General features: G+C 44.0%; 1 protein-coding gene across 2 annotated transcripts in view; it reads right to left on the bottom strand.

Moving 5' to 3' along the window:
- The window catches only part of MBOAT2 (membrane bound glycerophospholipid O-acyltransferase 2), a 110,544-nt gene that overhangs the window by 70,471 nt on the left and 27,927 nt on the right, over window positions 1-12,146 (bottom strand). The gene's annotated exons all lie outside the window — the stretch shown is intronic.

Here is a 12,146-nt window from a genome sequence, read left to right as displayed (position 1 = left end):
AACAAAAAATCCGTTTGACATCAGGTGCTTGTAAGAAACACACAACAAACTCACTGGTCTCGGGTACCTAAATTAGGAACAAATCACACCATCGACATGTCGGAGCTGCCACAGATCCACAGAGATGTCTCTGCCTAAGGACAGGGACAGCTGTGTGCCTCCCCTGCAGCAGCAGGAGGACAGTTGGGCATTGTTGTCGCCGTGTGAGGGACCATTGTTCTTCCAAACACTTAGACTCCATACCAGCAAAACGTCATTCCAACAGGTTCTAAGCACTTTTCTCTCCTAAAGGGTTGTAACAGTATTTTCTTAATTAAGGAAAAAGCATATATATCAGAAAAATGAATAATGATATTAATAATGATGCATAGCTACAAAGTTTCTTACAGTTTAAAAACTTTCTTTCAACCATCTCTTAATTGAACAAAAATTTATAGAGCATCCACTTTGGGCAAAGCATGGAAATCAAAAATTGCCTAAGTCCCAGTGAGAGCCCTGGGTGACTCTGGAATCTAGGAAAAAGCAAACTCATACGCAGAGAACTCAACCCACTTACAAGGCTAGACAGAAAGTGCCTTACGGACCCCTCAAAGGAGAGAGCGTGAAGGGGTGCCTGTCACAAAGCAGGCGACACGAGAGCTCCTGATGACAGCTGATCTCCACGGCCCTCCAGGGAGTCTCCCCTCCCTCTCCCTCCTCTCTCTCTCTCTCTTGCATATTTGTTTAATATAAAGCAAAGTGTGAATGACTACAGACACCTTCTAGAATCACCGACGTGTAGAATTTTCTATCTTTGTAAACATCCATTTCAACACTGTCATCTCACGGATAAAGAAAAGGGGATCAGATCTCACTCCAGACACCGAATCAAAGTCCTTGGGGGCAGGCGCGAAAGTCGATATTTCAAAAACAAAAGCCTGGGTCCCCACTGTCCTCAAGGTGTGAGAACCACAGTGCTGGGAAATTAGAAAAAGGGCATTTTAAGTAAAACCAAAAGCCAAGCAAACAACAAACCCAACGTGAAGGGAGCACTGAGGCTTGAGAGCGTCGCAGCAGGTCGAGGCGGCTGCTGTCCCAGCCTCCTTGAGAAAGGAGGGCCTGGAGCCGCAGGGAGGCAGACAGGAGAGAACCAACTCACAGGACACTCAGGCCACAGAACCGGCGGCACTGGTCCCCAGACAGGGGCGTGAGGCGGCGGGAAAGGCCACAAGTCATCATGGATGGTGACACAGATCAAGACAGGGCAATGTGGGGGGCGAGCGGGTTCTGGGGGGAGGGACGCTCCCCTGTGTACGCCCAGTTCGAGAGAGCCTGGGGAACAAGTGTGCACGCTTAGGAGATGGCTGGGAGACAGGTGTGCAGCCAGCAGGGCACACGTGACTCTGAGAGCAGTGGACACAGAGTAAGGTGACCTGTGGGAAGACAGGAGGGCCTCGGGCAGAGTCCCGTCGGGGCCAACTGACAGCAGCAAGAATGAGCACACTGTGTTTGGGGGGTGGGGAGGGTTTCAGAGGAGACTAAAGCAGCCAGGGTCACTGTCGGGGGATAGGGCACAAAGTCCAAAACAAGCCTCCTAACTTGGCAATGGCACCTTTTCCAGTGACCTTGCTGAGAACAGCTAGAGGGGCATTTGCAGAGCAGAAAGCCACATCTGCCGGAAGTGGAAGCTAAGTCTCAGTGTTTAGGTGACCCGTCCGAATGAATACAGCCTGAGAATAATGGTGGCTGGACAAATGTGCAAGAGACACACAGATGCGTGAAGCAGGGCCCTGCGCTGAAGGCACAGAGAGCTAGGGTACAACTGAGGCGCCAAGGAGAGGACCCAGGGAGCAGCGTGCAGTTAATCCTCTTGACCCAGGGGAGCATCCAAAGGCACATCTGGTACCTGTGCTGCCAAGGTGAAGATGGATTTAGATGGTCAGAAGATGGTGGGAACTCCAGAAGGGTGGAGCAGCACAATTCACATCAAGAAAAAAATCTGTCAGACATCCTGATGGGGACATCCAGACTCTGTTACTTTCCATAGAAAACACCAGGACACGCACACACCCAATGTTCAATTAACTGTCCTGAAAGGTCTTAAAGGTAAAAGTTTCCCAAACTGGACCACATTTTAGTCATCCTTTCACGGGTGGGGTAGGGTTGAGGGGGCAACTGAATACTGGAGAGGGAGAGACAGCGAGAAAGAACCAGCAGAGCTACAGCGCGGGGATGCGCAGCATGTGCTGGGCACCTGACACTGCTTATCCCGTCTGATCCCAAGAACAGGTGCTCCTTCCCCCATTTTACTCAACCAACTCAGGCCACTTACAGTAACAGTCAGTACCCCAGACTCACATCCACGTCTGGCCTAGGCTGTTCAATGGCTGCCTCTCTACCTCCAGAGGATGCCTGAAGGTCGAACTTGGCTGCTACAGACAAGACTATCTAGAGCATTTGGGATCAGCAAAACCGGAAAAAAAAATGGGAAAAAAGAATCTAATACATATTTCACAGAAACTAAAAATTAGACAGATTAGATTTTAAAATGAGCTTAAAAGAATTGTGCAGATGTGAATGTTCTGATGTGGAAGGTCACCAAGGTACACTATTCTGTGAAAAGCGTAAGTTGCAAAATAGAAGAACACATCGAACTCTTTGTGCATACATGCATTCATTCATTAAACATATGTTTATCCTGCACTTATGACTCTTCTGTGTACCTACAATGTGCTAGACATCACAATGGTCTCCATTTATCCGGCTCACGCATGCCACCCCTCACTGACGGTAGTGGGTCAGTGTGCTCCCGGCACAAGCAAGTGCTTCACGGGACAGCTCCCTGTAACCTCTCGACTGCCCTGTGGAACCAGGCACCTCTGCTCCAGGGCCCTGCTACTCGGCATGCTCTGTCCTGCTTCCGTATGCACACACACAGGGAAACCAGATGTCCACCTTTCAGACGGGGTCACCTCTAAGAAGGAGGTGATGGAGAAAAACAGTCCAGGATTCCCAACACCACACATACGATGAAACTCCGTTGGGTGAGGCTTGTGTGCAAAGCAAAGTCCTCCTTTCCTCTCCAAGTCCCTCCATTCCTTCCACTAAGAGTAATCCTCAAAGTGGACACCGCACCCTCGTGGTTTTATACTTTTACTGCCTGAGCAACTTACATATTGTATTGCATTGAATGTTTCACACTTTATAAAATGGTAAAAGACTGAAAGCACGCACCTGCATCTTTTTTTCCCACTTAACATTATGCTACAACCACCTACCTACGCTGATGCATTTGCTTGCCTGCCGTATAGCATCCCACCTAGAGCAGAATTCTTCCCCAGAATCTTTCCTTGACTAGATACGGCCAAACTGAGCAGTTTTACCACTTACACCCCTGCCAGCAGTGTGACTTGCACTGCTCCATATTCCTGACAATGGCTGGCACTGTCAGACTTATGATGCGGCCAAGTCAATGGATGTAAAACATTAACTCGTTACCTTTTCATTTGTATCTCACCTGATTACTAGTGGGGTTGGCATTTTTCACATGTCTTTGGGACATTCAGTTTCCTTTTTATATTCTTTACCCATTTTTCTATTGGTTCTTTTTTCTCAATGATTTTTTTTTATCTTTATATACTTGAAACTATTCTTTTGCAAACAGCTTCTCTGTGTGTGACTCCCCTTTTCTCTTGGTTTATGGTGTCTTTTCCAATAGAATTTTTCTTTACACACAGCTATATTTTATTAAATGAATATGTGGACACATATCCATGTATTTCTTGGATTAGTTTTTTTTTTAAAAAAATTGTTCAAGTGTGATTATATCATTGAATGAGAGAAACCAGAAATTCTGAAATTTTCCACTTAACGGCATTAAAACATCTATCTATTTCCAACTTAAGCCAAATACTGTCATGCTCCCAGCACTAACAGTTTCCCACTCTGTATAACAAATTACATTACATTTCACACAACCTAAATTATCTTCACAATATTCATGTGACATCAATGTTATCTCTGCCTTAAAGGAAACAGCAAGCATGAAAGATCTGGGACCCGGACCTCCTGACCCTATCTTATGCTCTTTCCTTTTAGTTCCAAAGTTGAACCTGATCCTATCATGTTCTCATTTTCACTAAAGAATGCCAAGAACTGATGTGGGGCCAAGAAAATGAAAAAATGCTATTCACAACTTCACATCCTATCTCTACAACAGACTATGTATTTTCTCTTTTTATGCATTACATTTCCTCCCTTTTACTGGAACACGAGGAAGAGGTGTCTGGGCTGCTCAAAATACTTACCAAGTTATACACTTATTTACTGTGTGGTAGTTTTCTGAACAGATCTGTGACTGTCCAATATGACACCAGCCACACGTGGCCATGAACATTTATATGTGGGTCCAAACTGAGATGTCAAATACATACCAGATTTCAAAGCCACAGAGTAAAATACCTCATTAATGTTTCTGTTGACTACATACTGAAATAGTATTTTGAATACTAATCAAATAAACTACATTATGGCATTAATTTCACCTCTTTTACTCCTTTTTAAATGTATCTATTAGAAAATTTTAAATTCCATATGCAGTTAGCATTGGCTCACATTTTATTTCTATTGGACAGCACTGGTAAATCTGATATACTCTATTTTAAAAGTTTTAAAAAAATGTTCTCCCTTTTATGAAAAAGTGTGTATATACTTAAACTGCCACATGAGCCGTACAACAGTTAATACCTGTTAATTACTTCTCCATCAGAATTAAGCATTCTCTGGTAAGCCAACAGTGGTCTCATAACAAGTTTAGGGTAAAAAAACCTTATATTTCAAGGCAGCTCAAGATGAAGTGCAATACTCAACAAATTAACAGAAGGACCCCCAAATCAATTGCTACCTCCACATCTCTATCAATGGAATACAAATTACATCTAATGTTACCTTTCTAACAGTATAAGTGGCTTTGGAGAGCATATTTACATTCTTAGCCAGTGGCTCCTAAAATAAACAGGCAGCTTCTGAGACCCTGCCCGGGTGGGGCTGGGGGAGTGAGGCACACAGTCCGTGGCTGAGGGTCACAGGAGTTCTCAAGGCCCCACAGACGTAACAACCTCGAGCATCCTCAGTGTCATGCTTGAATCAACCTGCGTAAGTCCAGCTGCGTAATAACCACCTGCACAGCTAGTCAGAAGTGGATTCCTGGGTACAAGCCCCAGGAGTTTTATTCCCTGCTCTGATACAGGACCTTAAATTCTTTTTTTTTTTTTAATTCCTCAGGCAAAACTCGTGTGCTCCATGTTTGGGAAACGTGTCTTCATCAATCAATCTCAAAGTCAAGGAGATATGATGGGGCCCAAAGGCAAGGCAAAGAGCCACTCTTTAAATCTTTAGGAAATAATACAAATTAAGTCCACGTAAGATACCATTATATATCCTCCAGATTGTCAAAATTTTTGAAATCTGACAATACCAAGGTAGACTATGATGTGGAGCAATGGGATCTCTCATACACGGCTTCCACAGACACTCTGGAAAACAGCTTGGCACTTCCTTACAGGATGACAGATGCTCACACCCAATGACTCAGCCACTCCACTACTTAGCAGGGTAACCTGGGGACCAGGAGACATGTACAAGAATGATCAAAACTGCATTGTTCCTCATAGCCAAATGTTAGAAAAAAAATCCTACGCCCATTAGTAGTAAAATGGCTAAATATATTATGGTATATCCATACAACAGTAAACTACACAAAACAATGAAAATGAAAGAACTAGAGCTTCTTACAACATGTGGATTAAACTTAATACACGACGCCGTAGGAAAGAAGCCGTACATCGCTTGAATTCATTCGTAGAACACCTACAACATATAAGCAGATATTTGTAAAAAAGGCCCCAAAACAAGCAATAAACCATATTGTTTGGGGGTGCCTGCACACGTGGTAAAACCACAAAGGGGAGCGTGGGACGATTATCACTCAAGTCAGTAAACGGGCTGTCTACGCAGGAAGGGAACAGGCCACACTGAGAGGCACACAGTGGCATTTTGTGCGCTGGCAATAATCTACTTCTTGTCCAGGGCAGTTACAGAGGTACTGGCTTTTTAATTTTTTGTTAAACTTTGTAAGTACGTAATAGTTATGATAACACTAGGTGCTGTGACAAACAGACACATAAAAAGCTTATGTACTGGCGCCAACAAAACTGAGGTTCAGGTACAGCCCAGAGCAGATATTCCTGGTCAGGGCGGAGCCTTCCCAGGCGGGTGGTTCAGGGGTCCTGGCTCCCCCTATTTTGTGGTACGATCGCCCAGAACCTCGTCATTGCTGCACTCAGCCACAGGAAGGGAAATGGGAGAGCACACAAAAGGCACAGTTGTTTCTAAAGGGCCCCCGCCTGAAAATGGGACACAGACCGCGGTCCCCCCCACCACCATGGGAAGAGCCAGTACCAGCGCCCGCCACACCGCGGGTGGACGGGGAAAGGCGCTGGCTGGGCACCAGGACAGGGGAGAACTGACTTGTGGGGAACAGCCAGCAGCCTCCACCACGCTGTTCTCCGGAAGGACACCCCAGTGACTGGCACAGTAACTGCCCATCAGGGTACAGGGCAGGGGAAAAGGATCCGTCACTGTATACCCCCGACCAGCTTTTTATTTTGCACCATGCACTCTTATTATCTACCCCCAAATACATTTTTTAAAAGTAATTTATGCTTCTTTTCAAATTTCCAAACCAAAAATTGAACACTGGGATTTAAGAATGTAATTATCTCATCTCCCTACACTGAATCTGCACTGCTAGTTCCATCCCACTAAATTTCATACAACAGCAGGCATGTCTTAAAGGATATAAGCATCTTCAAATGTGATTAGGACACCGCCACAGAAAAGCAACTCTTCCAAGCATGGAGGAAGTTAAACTGCACCAGTGTTAGAAGCAACTTTGGTCAAGCAGCACAAAGCACACTTAATTCAAGAATCCTGCCCTCCAGATAAATGGTAAAGACGAATCCTCTCCTCCAAGGCCCCCAGCTTGGTCAATGGGATCACTCAACTCCTTGACCAGAAACTATGGAAACTTCACGCATACTCTGGGGCTTCCAGACACTTTTTAAATCAGTTCTATACAGCACTTGTCACTTAGTGGCCTATTAGTCTGACTTTTCCTGTAGACTGTGAGCTCCACTTGGGAGCTTGGGGACATATTTTATTCATCTGTGAATCCCTACCCATCCCAGAGTACAGTGCCTGGCTCCCTCTGTGCTTTTAATTCGCTGAAAGAAACAGTGGCGGGGGGGAATCATGCTTCAAGCGCTTGCTTAAAATTCAGGAGTATACACTATTAAGAATATAACAGTCCGTGTTTTATCTTCTTTCTTAGAAGCTTAAAGCACTTAGTATTAATTGTTACAATTAGAAACTTCATAACCAGAAATAAAAAAATAAACACCGAAGCCTAAAGAGGCACTGCACCCAACACTGAGCTAGCAGGCACTGTTCAGGCACAGGGAACAACACAGACACGGCAGACCCAGCACCCGTGAAACTTCCAGGTGGGCAAGACGACACACAGACGCCCCGTAACAACCGCGGCTGCTGGATGGGAGGCAGCGGACTGGTGTCCGGAGGAAACAAAGCAGAAACACTTATTTGGGATGCCTCGGGGTTCCATCCTCTCTCCTGAATCACAGGACAACTGCCTACCCTAATCCCACAAAAACAAAATGCCCTGGGTGTAGCCAGCAAAGCCCCCTGTCCACCAGGAAGACCACCCACACCTTGGGCACACCTCCTCCTCTCCCTTCCCAGACAAAGGCACAGAGGCCAGAGCCCGGACAGCCATGACCGCTACCCCATGCTAAACTCGCTGTCGTTGAAACAGCCAGACTCCTGGGGGCTTATTAAAGACAGATCCTGAAGTGTATTCTCAGATCATCCACCGAAACCAAAACGCAGTAAGCTTTCCCACATGCACCAAAACAGAAGCGGAAAGCGAGTGATTCAATCAGGACACTAGCGATTCTACCCACCAGGTTAATGAGAGTGGATTTCATTTCAGTCTTGCCATCCACGTAAGATTCCTAAGAACTAAGAAGGAATTTCCTTATATTGACCTGTGAAATCAAAAGGTACTAAATTAATTGCATCCACACTGCTAAATTATGAACCTCAAGCAAAGGCAATCTACGGAAATGAGTTTTCCTGATAAAATAAACGCACCATACACACATCCCAAAATATCACACAGAACACAGACGCAAAGAAAGGGTTGATCTGCTTCCTATCCACGCTGCCTGTCAAACGTGCTCTGACAGATGACTAACAAGGAGCTCATCCCTAAACAGGACAGAGGGGAATAAACGTAAGAACAAGGAACCATTGCCCCTTTTCTTAAGTGTTTGGGGGTGTGGTGTGCGTGCGTGTGCACGCCTCTGTATCTATCTCTTAGGTGGTTACAAATAATACTAGCAGATCAAAAGACTTGCTGAAGGGAAAAAGTAAGGAGTCTAAATTCACAATGACTGGATAAATAAATCCTAGTACATCCATACAACAGGATATTCTTAGCAATAAAACGGAATCAATTATCGTGACACACACAACAGATGAATCTCAAAATAACTGAGTAAAGTAATTCAGAAAAAAGGTTGTAATTCTATTTATATAAACTTCTAGAAAATACAAACTAATCTATACTGACAAAAAGCAGATCAGCGGTTGCCCGGGGACGCAGGGCAGGGAGACGCGAGAGGGCAGTATTACCAGGGGCTCGAGGAAACTCGTGGTGAGAGGGACACGCATCACCTTTACTGCAGTGGTAGTTTCATGGGTGGTGGCATAGGTCAAAACATCCAGTTTTACACTTTAAAATGTACAGTTTACTGTGCATCAATTACACATCAATAAAGCTGTTTAAATTTTTTTAATAAAAATAAATTCACATTGACCATCATTTGGGTTTAACTGAAAACCTCACAATGTGATTGAGATTACCTTTACTCTTGGAAAGATCTTTATTTCGGTTCTATTATCATGCTTTGTGGACCAGCAACTGACATGCAATTTTGGAATGAATATAGACAGAGAACATTTAGCTGCCTGAATTTCTTCCCCATTCATCACTCTCATGGTTTAAAAATCTAAAAGAATTTTAGTGAAGAGTCCCATCACTTCAAGTTTTTCACAGTCTCTGTAACTCAATAAATGTCTGATTTTCAGAAAAAAAGAAGCCTAAAGACCATCCAGTCCAACTTCCTCAACTTAAAGGAGTAAACTGAAGATTCCATTCTCTCCCAGGAGTTCATCTCTACGTTGTTGACACCCAACTTTGTCATTTCAGTCTTGACCGCTCTGCAGAGCTTCAGGCTAGTTTATCCAGCTGCCCACTCAACCTCCTCTCTGAATGATCTGCTGCCAAAAGGGTACTCCTACACCCCCCCACTACCAACTTCTCCCCCAGATTTTCCCATCAGTAAATGCACCATCACAAAGTCAGCTGCTCAGGCAAACACCTAGGAATCACCCACTTCTTACCTTCCACACAGACTCCATCCCAAAGTTCTTTTAGCTCCGTCTCCAAATTATATGTGTGCCCATGCATGCCCCAGTCCCCAACTCCACTATGGCCATCTCTTCTCGCCTGGACAACCAAGCATGCTAGGTTGTACTATTTCGTCTCTTGCCTCTCCAAGTCAGGCTCTCCAGTCAGTCATTTGATCACATCAATCCTCAGCTTTAAAATGCTCTGGCTAGAAGGGAGTGCAGGTATAGCTCAGTGGTAGAGCACATGCTTAGCATGCATGAGGTCCTGTGTTCAATCCCCAGTGATTCCACTAAATAAATAAACAAATTATCTAATTACCACTTGCCCTCCCCAAAAATGCTCTAGCTAGCAGAATCCCTGTCTAAAATAAAATCTTAACTCCTTACTCTGCCCTCAAAGAGCCAGGCCCCCATCCCTAGCCTCACTCCCACTCTCTCACTGACCACCTTTCAACCCCCTGAGCTTCCCTAACACACCAAATTCATCACCACCTCAAGGCCAAGGCCTTCCACTCCGGTACCCAGAACGCACAAAATGCACATACTTCACCCTTCACATCAGAACTCAAACATCACATCTTCAAAAGCTTCACAGACCTCACAAGCTGAAGTAGCATTCCTGATCATTTTAAAACACACACACTACATCTCATTTCACTGACTTCACAGTACACGTCACTATGTAAAATTATTTTGTGAACCTGTGCACTTATTTATTATATTTTCTAACAAAATGTATTCATTAATTTCATTCATTCATTCAATTCTGCTATGACTATCAGAAGCTTTAGTCCAAATAAGAACAGTGACTTAAACTTGAAAAGCATTTTTTCCAGGGGCCAAGGTACTCCTGCGTAAAAAGCACCCACCTTGTAAAAAAAAAAAAAAAAGGTCAATTTCAGCTGACCTATTAATTACATAAGGCTTCAAATGATGCAAAAAAACTCACTTTTCTTCTGGGCTGCCTCATTATCATCAGATTTCAGTTCAATACAATATCACAAATTGCAAACATATTGGTTTTGAAATTATACTGCCTCCCATCAAAAACAGTACACTTTTCAATAAAGATTATGTCAATATAAAAAATACTGACTTTTAATGATTAGCTTGGAATCTGAACACTTTGCCTTTGAAAAACTTAGCCATCAAGCACTTAAGCAACACATTATCTGAATGAGCCGACTTAAGCACTTTTAATTTCTTTTTTTTTCAGAACTTTTACAAGGTTTCAGACACTGCCACCCAAAAAATCACAATCAATCATTATGCCTCTCGATGGCACACACTGTGAATTATCCTCTAGTAAATCATTCAGATGATCACTAAAATGCACACTTCACAAGCACAGGGATTTGGGTCTATTTTGTTTACCACATTCCTAAGCACCTATTTCTGGCATATGACCCCCACTTACCAGACACGTGTTACTAAATACCTGCAAACTCATATTCGGTTCTGTCTTATCCAGATCACCATATTATCCCAAACAGATGTATAATCTCTCCTCCCTATTGCTTGATGCCATCTTAATATTAAGCATGAGCTAAAAAGTGATTCTTTGATATAAATCACAGTGAGTATTTGGCTTCCAAACTATATGGTGACATGTGGGAAATCAATCACAGACCAACGAGGATCCTATCACGTGGGGTGTAAGGGGAGGCAAGGCTCCACTCAGTCCTGATAGGCTGACTCCGCCGGCAAACTCCTAACAGGTCTCTGCTCCGGGGCTAGGAAGGAAGCCACAGCTGCACGACCATCTGCACATCACAGATTATCAAATATTCACACCAGCTCCAAGGTGAACGTTAAGCAGCGCCACACAGCTGATAAAGTAAGTCACCATAATTAAATAGTCAAAGGCAGCAATTATGAATCACAGGAAAGTAGCTCCGTTCTGAGGAGTGTCACAAATAACGTATTACTAATGAAAGTTAAAACAGTCAAGTTTGTGAACAATTTACTTTAAGAAAGATTCCCCTCAAAGAAGAAAGCAATCGAGATGCAACTAGTTTGCTGGGATCTACATACACAAAACCAGGCGCACAGGACGGGAACGTCTCCTGTGAGCGGCACCAGCACATCACAGCAGGCTGGCAGCCGCGGACGTAAAGACAGCCGCTCATTCCGACCTAATAAACCACAAACACAAAGCCTTGCTCTGGCCCTGACCAAGGAATCTCTGGCACTTACAACCTCTGGATGCCACAGTTTCTTAATATGAAAATAAGAATAACTTCTATCTACACTTCTAGAGTATGAAATGTACCAAAAAAACAAAAAACAGAAAGCAAAGACCCCAAACATCATTCGTACTTCTGATCCTTTATCTGACTTGGTCTGCCCACTTGGCCAGCTGGACTCTGGTGGAGCAGGACTGGACCCCATAAGGGGAGCTCCACTGACACGAAGTAGCTAGAAAAGTCAAATTCATAGAAACAGAAAGTAGAATGGCGGTTACCGGGAGTTGGGGGGAGGGGGCAGGTAGAGAGTTGTCTGATGGGTATGCAGTTCCCATTCTGCAAGATGAAAAAGTTCTGGAGATCAGTCGCACAGCAATGTGAATATACTCAACACTAGCAAACTTTACAGTCAAAAATGTTGTTGTTCAA

Source organism: Vicugna pacos, chromosome 15 (genome assembly GCF_048564905.1).
Source record: "Vicugna pacos chromosome 15, VicPac4, whole genome shotgun sequence".
Taxonomy (NCBI): Eukaryota; Metazoa; Chordata; class Mammalia; order Artiodactyla; family Camelidae; genus Vicugna; species Vicugna pacos.
This window is presented reverse-complemented; position numbering and strand designations above follow the sequence as displayed.